The sequence below is a fragment of the Lucilia sericata genome, unplaced genomic scaffold (genome assembly GCF_015586225.1).
Source record: "Lucilia sericata isolate MDLA Ls3-8-SP2 unplaced genomic scaffold, ASM1558622v1 Contig000458F_arrow, whole genome shotgun sequence".
NCBI classification, from domain to species: Eukaryota; Metazoa; Arthropoda; class Insecta; order Diptera; family Calliphoridae; genus Lucilia; species Lucilia sericata.
This window is the reverse complement of record NW_023994473.1, coordinates 64,907-78,658: the sequence shown is the minus strand read 5'-3', so window position 1 is coordinate 78,658 and position 13,752 is coordinate 64,907.

Genomic DNA, 13,752 nt, shown 5'->3' with positions numbered 1-13,752 from the left:
ACTAACCAACGGCCATATACCTATGTGCAACCTAGGCCAAGCCAGCGTGCCGAGGATGCACGACACCTGGCAAGAAACACCACCAACGGGTAACCGCATTAGGGGTTGCCTCCACTAACGTCAGTCCTCCTCCTATTGAATACCTGCCTAGCATATTCTCCCAACCTAGCAACTGTCCTATCGTCCTCTAAAGCCCTACTGTACTCCCAATTTTCTCCGGTCCGAGTAATATTCATACTCGCTAAATCCCTAATGTCACTGTACAGGGGACACGCAGTAAGCACGTGCCCCACGTCTTCTACACCTGTCCCGCACCTACAGTCCGCAGTTTCGGACAGACCTCTCTTATGCAAAAATGCATTAAGAGAGCCATGTCCCGTCAGTATGAAACCCAAACTCAAGCCGAAGCTAAAGGATGGGTGTTCCTGTACGAACGTCACGTCCCGTATGAAACCATACGTTACCCGCCCCTTGTCACTATTAGTCCATCTCGTCCGCCACCTAGAGATCAGACACTCCCAAAGCAGTGCCTTGATGTCTCTAGGTCCTCCAACCACGTCAGGAGCAGAAAGCCAATCCCGATCTAGAAGTGGTAGTCCCTTCTTGATCTTAAAAGCAATACCACGACGTATTACTTCCAAGTCAAGGGGTGCTACACCCAGCAAGACCTGAAGAGCATCGGTTGAGACCGTTCGGCAAACAGGCAAGCAGCCAAGCAAAGCAACTCTCTGGCACGATAAGACCTTGTTTCTGCCTACAACTGACATAACCGTCTCGTACCATACCGACGAGCCATACGTTGCACAAGCAACAAATAACCCGTCGTATATAATACGAACGGCACGTCTGCTGAGACCCCAGTCACTCCTAAGGATGCGTCTGATCTGTCCCACAACGACGGAAAGCTTGTCTCTAACACGAACAAGATGAACCAAAAAGTTCATCCTCTCGCTCATAGTAATCCCCAAGTACTTGACCTCAGTCACATACTTGAGGGCCACATTGCCAGAACGTATGCATGGGGGACGAGCAGATGATAAGCTGCCTTTCAGCAGCATCATCACCGTCTTGTCCATAGCCACCTCCACACCAACACTACTACCCCACGCATTAACGCGACGCATAACCTCCCCACCAATGGTTTCAATAACAGCACGAGACTGTCCTTCCACCATGATGAGGAGGTCATCCGCATACGCACACAGCTTACACGATTGCACAAGATCGCCCAGCAAAGGATCCATCATGAGGTTCCATATAAATGGACCACAAATTGATCCCTGAGGGCAACCACGCACAACATCTTTCCAAACTGTGCCGCTGGCACCAACAATACAAGCTTTCCGACCGCTGAAGTAACTTTGCCAAAGAGCTATCTCTTGGCAGTTCAGATCACAAAGCCTACGCAAGATTGCACTCCAGGAGAGATGATCAAACGCACCCTTAAAATCCACAAATATGCCCAAGACATATTTGGCCGTAGAGTTGCTCACCGTACTGCGAACATGTTGCCAAGCGTCCTCAACACTCATGCCCTCCTTAAAGCCGAACTGAAACTCAGAAGATGTCGGCCTGGCGATCTCCTTTAGCCGAAACACCATCATCCTTTCAAGCACTTTTCCAAGTACTGGAAGGAGACTGATGCCCCGATAAGAGCGAGGATTACTCCTCACCCTATCAGGAGACTTCAGGAGAACGACAACCCGAGCAATCTTCCAAGCTTCAGGAAAGCATCCCTCGCTGAAACACTTCCCAAAGACTGACTCCAGATATTCTGGCACGGCCTTCCAGATGCTCTTACACATCTCTCCTGTCATGCCATCAATAGCTGGCGATTTCCTGCTCTTAACGCGGCAGACACTGTCAGATATCTCAAAACTTTCCAAGATCGGAGGGCCAGCCACCTCCCGAGGGGGAAGTGGGACAGCATTCTCTTCACGAGGAAAGAAAACATCCAACAGAAGGCTCATGCAATCCCCCCATGTTGACAATACAGTATCGCCAACATGAAGGGATCCCAAGTCCTCATGTCTTCTACCCCTGCAGATACGGTAAACCGCACCCCAGGGGTCATCTCTATTGTCCCGTACGAAGTCTCGCCACTCGTCCTCTTTCACTCTAATTATCATGTCCTTATGCGTACGTAAGGCCGAAAGATAGTCAGCTTTGCGCTGAACTAAATCCTCTGCGTTAGTGAATCTGGCTCTCTGGAATCGCTTCCGGAGACGCCTGACTGACCGTTGCATCAGATCCAGCTCACGAGTCCACCACTTCACTTTACTGAACCTAGTCTTGCGACGTCGACCCAGCAAAGTGTCATTAGTGTGACACATCCACTGATCTATCATACCGACATGGTCATCTATCGTCAGTATAATAAAGTCCTCGATCGGCACCTCTGAGGCCACCGACCGAAAATACCCTGCGTACGAGTCCCAGTCAATATTCCTATTCCTCCAAGTTCGAGTCTGGTCTGTCCTAACCGTACGTTCTCTGCAAGTGACCGTAAACTCAATGAGCCTATGGTCACTTACACTCCAGTCATTACACACCCTCCACCTAAAGTCAAATGCTGTCATAGCTGCACCATTGGCAGCTGTAACGTCAATGTCACTGGTACCCATAGGACCGTCAAAAGTGTACAGGTCACTCGGCTCATTCACCACCATGACGCACTTGGTAACCAGCCATTCGCTAAGCATAACTCCTCGTATATAGTTCTGATGACCAGGGGCTAACCTGTCCATCTTACTGAACCACATACGAGAGCATGCGTTTGCGTCTAAGCTTAGGATTACAGGATAACTACTCGCGAGGAGTAGTACCGAATCCAAGTAACTTAAGAACGGTTCCAATGGATAACCAAACCTACAGTACACGCTAACCAGGATCACCCTACCGAAACTACCTTCAACGGAGATACTAATGCCTAACTGGCTGCTACACAAAACTGTACAGTCCAAGTCACCGTCACACACTATAACGGCCGCATTCCCCCCGTCGTCAGTAAACGACCGTACACCCTCCGGCAATCCTCTTATGCGACCACCCGAGGTATACGGCTCCTGCACAAGTGCAAAAGTCGCCCGGACACGCATAGCTTGCCCCAATTCACACATCACTGCATATGACCGCTGGCAGTTGAGCTGCAAAAAATTGATGGAGTTGAAGTCCATGGCGTTTAGTGTCTGGCGTTCGCCCTAGCCACCATCGCGCTGTATACCGGACAGATAGCTGACATCATCAAATGGTCAGCCGGTAGTCCCTTAAATGAACAATTCCTGCAATGGATATCGTTTACACAGCGTGAAGCCAAATGTCAAACCTGCCCGCAGAGGCGGCACATGCCCTCCGTCATCCTGCACTCCCTCACCCTATGGTCAAAGCCCAGGCAACGAAAGCAGCTAGGCACGGCATCATGTGGGCGCACCATAAAGGAAAACCACTTAATATAACACTGGTGTGGTGTGATGGTGTGCGTATCACCGCACCATCACTTCGACGAAGCGGCCTCAGTTCGTGCACACGAACGCCCAAGGTAGGGCCAACCTCCTTCACCACCTTCTCCACCACCTCCTTTGAGGTTACACCCTTTTTACCTTTCACCACCACCGACCAAGTTTCCACCGGCTTGGGCAAATTGACAGCAGGGGCAACAGCAGCTGCAGTAGCAGGGACAACAGGAACCCTTCTTGAAGCCGACGCGGACCTGGATGCCACTGCAGGGACAGCAGGAACCTTGAAGGTGGACTGCCCCGCCTCCAATACCTCCAGCTTTCCCTTCAGTTTTTCGTTTTCAGCCATCAAATTAAAGACTACCGCCTCGAACTTAGCCGCATTCTCTAAAATCTTCCGACCCAGAATAGGATCCACCCCATCCACCAACACAGCTTCCATCATCGCCTGAGTTATGTACTTGGCATTCACCACCGTCTGGTTTAATATCCTTACACTCGCCGAAGCCGAAGATGACGCAACCCTTCCAGCCCTACTCGCCGCCGCAACAACACCACTCAAATTAGGTAAGTTGCAGCAACACCAGCAACAGAACCAGCAGTAGCTCGCTTGGCCGTCGGGGACCCGAGCTTAAAACGCTTGCCCGACCCCTTACCCGAGTTGTTTGCAACCTCCTCCGTCTCCGTGCTCGACATTTCACTATCTGTATGACGTAGCCTCCTAGTCGCAACCGGCGGCTCAAATTCAAAGGCCGTCGTGTCCGACGCATCACCTTTCGGTACCGGCTTAGAAGTAGTCGGATCCTCGGCCGACATATCCGACGTGTCCGCCTTCCCTTTACCTTTCTTCTTGCTCGCAGGAGCCATATTCACCCAAACCAAAAATATAATATCCAATAGCAAAATCAAATCACACGCAAAATCGTCAACAAGGGAAATAAGTATAAAATAAATATATCAGTAGGTGAAACCCCCTAATTTAGCGGGTACACCAACCACTAGATAAATGGGTAATGCAGTACCAAGACTGCTTTACCTTAGCAAAGACCAAAGTGAACTGCCTTGCCAACTTCCGGTCTGATGTACGAACCGGGTGGCACTGCCTTACCGACTTCCGGTTTGGCCAAGTTGCAAACCTTTCCACCGGTCTGGCAACACCACTTGCCCAGTCTGGCAACACCACAAATCTCTGGCCGGAGTTTGACCTTCGAGCCGGAGATTCACCTTGAGACTCCGCTGACAAAAGGAGTCTCAAAAACTTTGTTTACTTTTGTACAACAAAAATAAACAAAACACACGTTGTATATAAAATATACACACCACACACAAAAACCGATATCGGATTTTAATCCGATTATTCGATATTTTCGAAATTCGAACAGATTCTGAATCTTTAGAGTCCCAGTTTTACAATGAACTATCGCACTATTTCACACCGAAATTCACCGACAAAAATACCGCTTATAAAGACACGACGACTGCTACAGCAAAAGTGTATGAGTGCACAGTGGGGCAGAATTGAAATTTTTTGGAAATAAATCTGGCATTTCTAAACGGCTGATCCGATCGGGATAAAATTTGGCGTGAGCGTAGCCAAGGAGTATTCGAGTTTAAGTTTTGAAGATGAACCCCGCAGATGCGGCGGCGGGACGGCGCTGTGGCGGCTCAAAGGAGGGTACCTACGACATGTAAATTTTTTAAACTCGTGCTACTTTTTTGTTTTTCATCCAAATACAAAGATAAGACATACTACTTATCTCCTATAATATCCTAGTTATAGGCATTTAAATATTTAGTGATACAAAATTTACCATACCTTGGTCCGCCTTTTTTTGAATACCGGGCGTAATTTTGTACCAAATGGACTCAATTTTTCCTTGTTAGTTAGACAACAAAATTTCCAATAATATACAAAAAATTTCAGATCAATATCATTTACAGATCCAAAAAATATACGTTTTTTAATCTAAAAATTCAACAAATTTTAGATTTTTGCCGTTTTTTTGGCAAAAATGTGTCTTAACTCTTTTATTAATTAAATAAATTTTTCTTTAAGAACATATAACAATTTTATAGTTTTCTAAAAGGTATATTTACGCAGAACGCTTTGGCGTAAAAAACTTGTCCTATTTTTGGAAAATGTTACCACTGCGTCCTTCCGAATATGACCTATTTTTTATCAAAACTTCAACTTTGGGCGACATGTTCTAAAATCCCAAAGCTGGGATCAGAAAACTGAAAGCAGTTTTGGAAACCTCAATATGTTTTCTATTTACTCCAAAAGTATTTTCCCAGCCCTGAAAGAAATGTGGACCCTATGGGCAAAAAAGTAAAAAATGTAAAAAATTTTTGGGATTTTCATTCCTATTTTTGGGAATTCATAACACGGATATTATAAGAGCGCTTTCAGAAAATATAAAAATCTTTGTATTTGGATGAAAAACAAAAAAATGGCACGAGTTTAAAAATTTTACATGTCGTAGGTACCCTACTTTGAGCCGCCACAGCGCCGTCCCTGCGGAGTTCATCTTCAAAACTTAAACTCGAATACTCCTTGGCTACGCTCACGCCAAATTTTATACCGATCGGATCAGCCGTTTAGAAATGCCAGATTTATTTCCAAGAAAATTCGATTCTGCCCCACTGTGGAGTGTAGAAGATTTCATTTTTCGTATAGAGCGTTTACAAGCTCAATATGACATCCCAACTGAAGAATTAGAAAGAGACTTCCATCTATTATTATCAGGACCAGCCAAGGATTGGTACTGGTTATTCGTCCAAACTCATTTTGCAGTTAAATGGCCAGGGTTAAAGCAAGCATTGCTAAGTCAGTACCAAACATCCAGGTCAAACTTCGAGATAATGCGCGATCTAGTGGAGAGAAGGCAAAATTATAATGAGTCAATAGATCAATTCTTCCATGCTATGAATCAGATTCGTGCTAAGTTGGTACAGTCCATACCGGAGTATGTCATGATTAAGATTTTGAAACGAAACGTTAAGGAAAGTGTCGCTAGGATAGTGTATCCAATTTCGGTTTTATCAGTGGAACAACTTAGAATAGAGTGTAACGAAGCCGAAAGAAATTTTCCCCGAAGGGACAGCAGAAATTTACAGCCACCAGTAAGATCAACAAGACCTGTAAGTGAAGTATATTTAGATCATACTGAATATGCAAACTTGGAAGCGGATCTATCTGAGGACTTGGAAGTGTCTGCGATACAAGTCAATCAACAAAAATCAAATTTAATATGTTGGAATTGTAAAGTACCGGGACACGTTTTCATTGAATGCCCTTCAAATGAAAGAACTCTGTTTTGTTACCGTTGTGGGAAACCAAACGTGATAACTCCAAACTGCCCAAATTGTCAGGGAAACTTGAAAAGGGGCGTGGGAATGATGGGGGACCTACGTCAATCCAAAAATCCCAGCAAAGAGAATTAGAAATTCATGAAACGGAAAAAGAACATTGGGAACAACTAGCAGAATATATGCCCGAACTAAGACACAAATTACCTTTAAAAACAAGACAAGACTATTATGATTACGTTAGAAAACAAATATTCAACACTGAAAAACAACGAAAAAATTTGTCCAAGGGAATTATGAAAATTAGGGAAAACTACAAAAGGAAACAGGAAATAAAGAAATTGATTGAAAATTGAGTGTTTATATAGATGTAGAGGGAAAAGAAATATTATGATTAATAGATAGTGGAGCAACAGTTAGCATATTGGGAAAAGGATGTAGAGAATTAGTAGAGGAACTAAGTTTAAAATTAATACCAATATTCTCCAATGTGAAGACCGCAAGTGGTCAACACCATAGAATATTAGGTAAAGTAAATCTATCCATTAAGTACAAAGAGAAGAAACATAACCTAATTCTATATCTTTGTCCTGATTTGGAACAACACTTATACCTAGGAATAGATTTTTGGCGTACTTTTAACTTAGCTGCAGATGTTATAGGCTTAGAGGAAATTGCAATAGATAAAGTTATGGAAGATTTTGTGCAGGATAGGGATACTTATAAAATGGGACCTCATAAACTGGATGACGAGTAACTATTACAACATAATATGACTTACCTTATACAATGCGCCGGAAATAATTGAGTATTTAATGATGTCCAAATCCACTTCAAATCATATATATCCAAGAATATGTTGTTTCATGGGAAAAAGAACACATCTATATCGGAGGGAAAAAGAAAACAAAACTTTAACAAAGTAACAATTCTTATGAATATTATTGTTTATGCTACTTCCCGTAAAATTATTTCCTGGAAACGGATATGACAATGTCTCGAATTCCTTCTTTAAGAAAGTCTCTCGAAGATATAACCGTGTATAATAGAGAAGAAATCTCGTAGAGGTGACGAAGAGTATGGAGGTGTTTCCAGTAAAGTTGTGAAGATTCTGAATAAATAGATATGACTTTAAATCAGATAGATGATATGACCTTAGTTCTTTTTTGATATTTTTATACCCTCCACCACCATCAGTGGTGATAGAGGGTAATATAACTTTGTCATTCCGTGTGTAACACCAAGAAATATTCATCTGAGACCCAACAAAGTATATATATTCTGGGTCTTTATCAAATTCTGAGTCGATTAAGCTATGTCCGTCTGTCTGCCTAAAACACGCTCACGTTAAAACTTAGCAAAGGAAGTAAACCAAATTCACCGAAAATATTCATTGTTATCCTAAGCAGTTCGATATTGAAAATAAGCAAAATCGGTTCACACCGGGAAAAGTTATGAATCAAAATTTAAAACAACCTCGAAAAAAATAAGCATTTTTTACACATTCTGATGTAATTTTCTCGAAAACTATGCAAGATAAATTCATGAAAATCACTACCTCCCACACAAAAGTACATATTCCTGGAAAATGGGTTTTTTGTTATTAACTTCGGTAACAAAGTCGATATCTTCACAAAATTTAACACATTTAAATCTTATGTCAATAGAATTGATTCAGAGAAAAAATTTTCTGGATGGGTCCATAATTGGACATAGCTCCCATACAAGGCCCCTCCCGAAAATCACTTAAACGCACATAATTCACTACTAAATTAAGATATCCATATAGAGTTTTGTACAAGTATTGCCCTCATATACAGAAATATTACTATGAATTTTTTCCCCGATCGGTCCATAATTGGTCTTAGCTCCCATACAAGGTCCCCTCCCGAAAAACACTTAAACGCACATAACTCATTACAAAATTAAGATATCCATATAATATTTGGTACAAGTATTACTCATATACACAGAAACATTACTGTGAAATTTTTTTCTGATCGGTCCATAATTGGTCATAGCTCCCATACAAGGTCCCCTCCCGAAAATCACTTAAACGCACATAACTTATTACAAAATTAAGGTATCCATATAAAATTTGGTACAAGTATTGCTTATATGCACAGAAATATTACTGTGAAATTGTTTTCCTATCGGTCCATAATTGATCATAGCTCCCATACAAAGTCTCTTTCAGAAAAACACTTAAAAGCACATAGCTCATTACCTAATAGTAATACCCATAAAATATTTGGCATAAATACTATTTTTGTACACATAAATGTTATTTCAAAATGTTTCGGTCCATCCTTGGTCATAGCTCAAATATTTATATCCATACATTTAGCAAAAATATTGCTCATATACATAAATTAAACTATAAATTTGTTTTACGATCGGTCCATATTTGGTCATTGCTCTCATACTAGGACCCCTCCAGAAAATGACTTAAATGCACCAAACAATGATATAGATACAGAATTTTGAGATTTTGTCTTTATATACATAATTGGTCATAGCTCCTACACAAGGTCCTTTTACGAAAATCTCTTAAAAGCACATTACTCATTACCAAATTATTATTATTAATTACAAAAATTCTATTTCAAGATTTTTTTCACGGTCGGTTCATAACATGGGTGCGGTCGGTCTCATACAAGTTTCCCTTCAAAAAATCACATAAACACTCATAACTTATTACAAAATTGCGACATAGATACAAAATTTGACTGAAATATAGCTTTTATGTACAGAAATTCTGCTTAAAGAATTTTTTACGATCGGTCTATAATTGGTCATATCTCCAATACTAGGTCCTGCCCTTAAAAGCGCTTTAACCGTATTTAACTAGTTGCATTATCAATTTGTGTAGAACAAAATTATATATATGTATTTTGAAAATCCTTAAATCTTTCACATACATGCATACATGCAAATTACTAAATATCGCTAAGCGCTATTAAAATATAAAGAAAATGGCGTTTGTCAATAAATCTTGGAATTGTAATAGACTTAAGCTGTTTAAATCTTGGGATTTTTTCTATTTAAGACATGAGAAAACTTATTTCTACAAATATTTGATCAATTAGAAAAGTATTAATATAAATGTAGCTGGTGGAGGATATTTAAGATTCGGCTCAGCCGAATATAGCACTCTAACTTGTTATTTGTCCAATATGCGCTACAATTGGTCAAGGACCAATTACATAAACCTAATGAGAATCTAAACCAACTATGGGAAGCCACTATGCATTTTGCAACGAAAAGAGCAACAGTCGGCGATTTTCTTCTTTGGGCATGGTGTTCAAATCCGATATTAGTTTTTGAAAGTGCAATATTAGGTTTAGAAAACTTCGTAATTATTTAATTAAATTATTATATTTTTTATGTTTGGTTTCGTCCTAATAATGACAAAGTTTATAAGATAATTAAGACCAAAGAATTATTATTGTATTACACGACAAATATACTCATTAACTAGCACACTATAGTGGACTTTATTCACTAACATCAACAATACACAGTGGGGCAGAATCGAAATTTTTTGGAAATAAATCTGGCATTTCTAAACGGCTGATCCGATAGGGATAAAATTTGGCGTGAGCGTAGCCAAGGAGTATTCGAGCTTAAGTTTTGAAGATGAGCTGTGGCGGCTCAAAGTAGGGTACCTACGACATGTAAAATTTTTAAACTCGTGCCATTTTTTTGGTTTTTCACCCAAATACAAAGATTTTTATATTTTCTGAAAGCGCTCGACGAGATCTTGGAAAAACATGCTTGGACATACTACTTATCTCTTATAATATCCGAGTTATAGGCATTTAAAAATTTAGTGATACAAAATTTACCATACCTTGGTCCGCCTTTTTTTGAATACCGGTCGTAATTTTGGACCAAATGGACTCAATTTTTTCTTGTTAGTTAGACAACAAAATTTCCAATAATATACAAAAAATTTCAGATCAATATCATTTACAGATCCAAAAATATACGTTTTTTAATTTAAGAATTCAAAAAATTTTAGATTTTTGCCGTTTTTTTTGCCAAAAATGTGTCTTAACTCTTTTATTAATAAAATAAAATTTTCTTTAAGAACATATAACAATTTTATAGTTTTCTAAAAGGTATCTTTACGCAGAACGCTTTGGCGTAAAAAACTTGTCCTATTTTTTGAAAATGTTGCCACTGCGTCCTTCCGAATATGACCTATTTTTTATCAAAACTTTAACTTTGGGCGACATGTTCTAAAATCCCAAAGCTGGGATCAGAAAACTGAAAGCAGTTTTGGAAACCTCAATATGTTTTATATTTACTCCAAAAGTATTTTCCCAGCCCTGAAAGAAATGTGGACCCTATGGGCAAAAAAGTAAAAAATCCCTTTTTTGGGATTTTCATTCCTATTTTTGGGAATTGCGGGCATCCGACCTTTTCATTTTTTTTTTTGCATTTTCTTATTTGAAATGACAAATTTAACAAGCGTTGAAAATTTCATTGAGTTTTGTTCATAAATAAAGATTTTGTCTTATATTACATATTTGTAAAATTTCTAAAACTATGATTTATATCAAAATTTTAATAGGGTCGCAGATAGCTACAACAATTTAGTCCATATTTATCCCTTAATATCTTTTTTTAGTTATATATGGAAATTCTCGATTCTTTACAAAAATTTTCAAGCCAATATCTCAATTACATTCAAAAATATGTTCATTTAAACCTGTATCCTTTAATTTCATATTTTAGTATTAAATATGACAGAACATATTTAAATCTTATATTTACCTATTTTCTATTTGTTTGCTTATCCTTATAATTGAAAGGTCCTATTATGCTTAAATTTTCAGAAATGTATAACTATTTTTTACCTAAATTTTTTCGACTTCGTTCTGTTTCGTTTATGATCATGTAGGTAAAAATATACAGGTAATGATAATTTCGATTCATTCACTAATAAGAAATATCCATGACTGAATTACAGGTTATAGTAATATAGTCCTAAATGTTAATAGGTAGACAATTCGTAATTTTTTACTTTGGAATACCTGTATCGGAAATGACAAGAATTGGTATATAAGTAAACTTCTCAGATTTTCAGTACCATATTTAATAAATCTACAATGAAGATTACATTAAAGTGCGAAGAGTTGTGTTCCGTTTTATGGAGTGTATCTTCAAAAGGGCCAGAAAGAATTGAAGACATTTCAAATTATATAAAAAACTACATATAGTAGAAAAGTAGACAAAACAGGCATATCAAAAATTTAAAACTTTTTGATGTAAAAAGTAAGTCTGTGGATGGAAATCAAAAGAAATTTCGATTAAAATTTTGTAGTTGGATGGAAACTACTACGGAAATATCAACTTACAACACATCAACAGGAGCGCCTTGCAAGTCATACGAAGACTTATGTTCAAGGTCAAAAAAAGAGGGTCACACAAAAACTTTTTTCAATCTCAAATGAGGAAATTGCTGATACATTTAACGAAATGCTGAAAAAGGAAAACCAACCTATGGATGCCGTACATATTAAACTATTCTTCCTAATGCATCACCAAAACGACTTAAGCGAATTGTGGAAAGTATACCAACTCCAACATCACAATCAAATTTTACTGAAGAGGAAGCAATAGCGCTTATGTTGGAACTGGGTCTCAGTCGAAATAAGTAGCAAATATTAAGGAAAGCTCTGCATGAAAAAGGACACAATATATTACCATCATACAAGGCGATCCAGAAAAAAAAAACAAACTATCCTACCATCACCTATTGCTGTTAATGATGTGGAAGCTTGTATTGATATATCATATTTGCTCGAAAACACAGCATCAAGAATTGTGTCAGACTTTTCAGAAGACCAACTAAGGAAAATTCATAACTGTGATGTTGTCTTAATGTGTAAGTGGGGATGTGACGGTTTATCAGCACTTCCAGAATACAAACAAGCTTGTGGAAGTCGGACATTAGCAGACTATAAAAGTGTATTTATGTCATCATTAGTGCCATTACGAATTCGTTCATATTCCCTTAATCCATCGTCGTCAAGCATCGGAAATTCATTTGAAGATATATGGATCAATACAACTCCGGGTTCAAAAAATTTTTGTAGACCCATTGGATTTGAATATATAAAGGAGTCAAAGAAAACAACAAAAGATTTAGTGGAATATTTAAAAGATGAAATAAATGCACTGGAGCCCATTTGCATAAAAATAAAGGAATTCTCTATTAACGTATCATATCAGCTAAGCTTAACAATGATTGATGGAAAGGTCAGCAATGCCATAAAGAAACTTCTTCCTTCTGAAGATGCTCAATATGTAATGAAAAAAAAAACAAAAAAAAAACAAAAGCAGAAGTATTAATGAAGAAGTCCTGTCTTTCGGAATTTCACCACCTCATGCCAGAATACGATTTTTGGATTACATTTTACACATAGCATACGACCTCAAATATAGAAGTGTGCCAGAGAATCTTACTAAATCAACAAAAAATAATGAAGAATTGAAAGAACTGAGAGCTGCGGAAAAAAGCAGAATCCAAGAAGAATTTAAAGTTCTGATGGGATTAAACATCGACAAACCACTTCCAAGTTGCGGTAGTACAAATGACGGTAATACGGCGAGAAGTTTTTTTTCGTGATTTTGAAATTACTTCAAAAATAACTGGAATCGACAAGAGTTAACACTATTTTAATGGCACTGAATAGTAAACATAAAATTAATGGAAATCGATTTGGGGAATATACATCTGAAATTTCTAAATTACTTGTATCTCTGTATCCATGGAGGGAACTAACACCAACAGTACACAAAGTATTGTGTCATGGTCAAATAATAATTGAATCGAATATTCTTCCACTTGGAGAGTTAACAGAAGAAGCCCAGGAAGCGAGGAATCGAGATTTTAAGCATGTTCAACTATTCAGCTCAAGAAAATGCTTCAGGCAATCACAGAATGAAGATATTTTTAATAGTTTACTTCTATCTT